This window comes from Grammomys surdaster, unplaced genomic scaffold (genome assembly GCF_004785775.1).
Source record: "Grammomys surdaster isolate TR1022 unplaced genomic scaffold, NIH_TR_1.0 62, whole genome shotgun sequence".
NCBI lineage: Eukaryota > Metazoa > Chordata > Mammalia > Rodentia > Muridae > Grammomys > Grammomys surdaster.
The window spans coordinates 9,639,615-9,642,289 of NW_021604564.1; the positions used below are offsets into that span (position 1 = coordinate 9,639,615).

The window sequence follows — 2,675 nt, forward strand, 5'->3', positions numbered from 1 at the left end:
AACAAAATCCCAGAAGTCACCTGAAAACACAAGTATAAGCATAGATCACACAGCAAAGAATTGCTTAAAGCAGAGAAAACAAACAAACAACAACAAAACCCATCCGGCTTGTGTTTCCAAGAATTCCTTCTCCAAAAAAACAAAACAAAACAAAAAACAACGCTTTTATGATTTAGGAAAACCAGCCCTAGTAAGAAAGGCAAAACGACATTTAAGTTCAGAAGGAGCACCCAACAAACACCCTAGTGTGTTATTAATTGTGAAGTAATCTTTTTCAAATAACATTGCATTAACAGTCATCTTGAATATGTTTCTGTAAGTCATTGTCTCAAAATTAAATCTTAGCAATTTCATGTATTGTTTAGTTAGATAAAATCCACAGCACACCACAAAAATGGAAGTCTACAGTACTTACCTGTTTTTAAACTATGTCAGTGGAACAGCTAAGTGGAAATTGAAATCAAACCCAGCTATCAATACTTACATAAGGGGCCCCATGACTATTCATTTTCTTATTATTATATCTCAACAGATTTAATTTCTCTTTCGACCACCACCTCACATATCATTCTGATAGCAATAGTTGCTAGACCTGGAAAGATATAGTACATGAGGTAAAATGAACAACTACCATGAATACTCTAATGTTTAGAAAGAAATGAAATTAGCTGTGCTCTTCTGTGCCCCTGCTTGACTGTCTCGGTGTGATATGGCTTCATTGTGCTCATTCCTGGAGGGAGAGTATCTAATTCAGCTTCAGCCATTTTTTTTGTTTTGAAGATCTGGTGGTGCCTGGCTAATGATGTGCTGTTCATGTACACTAAGTAGTACTGCAGCAGCTCCTGGGGAGAAAGCAATGGAATGCTTGGCTCTGGAGAAAGCAGCATTGTAAGCTGCCCCATGGGCTGCAATCAGAGCCTGAGATTGAAAAAATAATTGTATGTCTTCACTAATAAACTGTGAAGCTCTGACATCAGTGTCCATGTTTGAAGTCCTACAAAATGAAAGCTCATGGCTAATTTACTCTATCATTTCTATGGGAAAAAAAGAAGTCAAAAACTTATTTTTGAGACAGGGTTTTGCTACCTGTTTTTTTACTGGATATTTTATTTATTTATATTTCAGATGTTATCCCCTTTCCCCATAGCCCCCCCCACACACACATCCCACCTCCACCTTTTTGCTTTTATACCATCTTAATTTCATTCAAGTATTAAGGTCAGTTCTAGGTTGAGGAACTAACAATACAATTGATACAAATAGTCAAGGAACAAGCAAGACAATAAGCCCAGAGAACAAGCTAGGCAGTAAACAGAGTCCCATGAACACTCCTGTGATCATTGTTTCTAAGGGCTTATCAGGATGACCAAAATATCTGAGCCTACTTCCCTGTCCTAGCTCAAAGTCATTGCTGCTCTTTATCCTATTCAAATTATGGGAAGGAGGTTCAGAGTTTAAGAGTAAGGAGCCATTTTGAGCGTCATGACAAATACCAATGGCATTGTATTACTTCTAAAATTTACAATGATAATCATTATAATTAGAAAAATGTTTAGAGACACTTGTAGGATATTTGGTATAATTCTAACAACTCTCTGGATGTTTTCACTTTGCATAGTGAGATTAGGAATTTAAAGAATGCTGTTCTGCTGAGCTTTAATGCTACAGATATTGATAGCTGGTTTTGAACTCATAGAGATCTACCTGAGTTCCAAGGAAAAGCACACACAAAACTACCACTCAGATCACTCAGATGTCACCTGAGCTCGGGGATGATAAATTTGCTCAGGCTATGGCTCCTCACAGCAGAGGGTCTGTTGCTTTGGTGCTCAATACCTTTTAATTAAATAAAATAAATAATACTTGTAATACTCTCCCACTCTGTTTCAAGGAATAATCTCATGTTATACCAAATCTTTTCTAAACTTTCCAGGCACTATCTCTAAAATGAAGTAAGAAGTAAGAGTTAGTGAGATACTTTAGTTTGTAAAGGTACTTGTCCCCAGAAGGCTGTCTGATGACAGTATCCCATGTAAAGACTGAACGAAGGAACTGACTCCACAGATTTGTCCTCTGAGCTAGAAGCATGCATCCTGGCAGGTGTCAACTCCCCTCATGTCATGCACACATGAATAATAATAATAATAATAATAATAATAATAATACCTCCTGGAAATGGGAAAAGAGTCACCTTGGTTTTGGTGTCATTCTTAAATCAGTCAGGGGCAGATCAGATGGCAGTCCTTTGTTTATCTTAGCTTGATGCCTAGCTTGGTGGCCAATGCTATCTTATGCCTAGGATTCATAAAATTCATATCAAATCAAATGAAATTCAGGCATGTGCATAACTGGTCCTGCCCCTCATTGGATGTCACACTTAGGAGAGCTGGGCTCATCTCTCACCAGTGGCAGCACTGTGGTGAGCAGGCACTACACCTGGGCCAGGCAGCACAGTAATGCTGTCCTGGTATAAGGGATTTGGGTGAGCTGACCCTAAGGGTATAAGTATAGGAGAGTTGACCCTGTAGGGTCGGTCATTAGAGCTTGAGAGTTGTCCCTGTCCCTCACTGTTGGCAGCACTTGGGAGAGCAGGCCCTTCACCTCACCTAGCCTGTAGAATAAGGCTGGCTCTTGTCAAGTTAACAAGGGAATGTGGGTGACCCAGCCTTGATAGC

General features: G+C 39.3%; 1 non-coding gene across 1 annotated transcript; it reads left to right on the forward strand.

Moving 5' to 3' along the window:
- Positions 1 to 2,163: 2,163 nt before the first annotated feature.
- LOC114619317 lies at positions 2,164 to 2,308 on the forward strand. The gene has a single exon (XR_003711114.1). It is a non-coding gene; the product is annotated as a small nucleolar RNA SNORA48 (small nucleolar RNA).
- Positions 2,309 to 2,675: the final 367 nt, after the last annotated feature.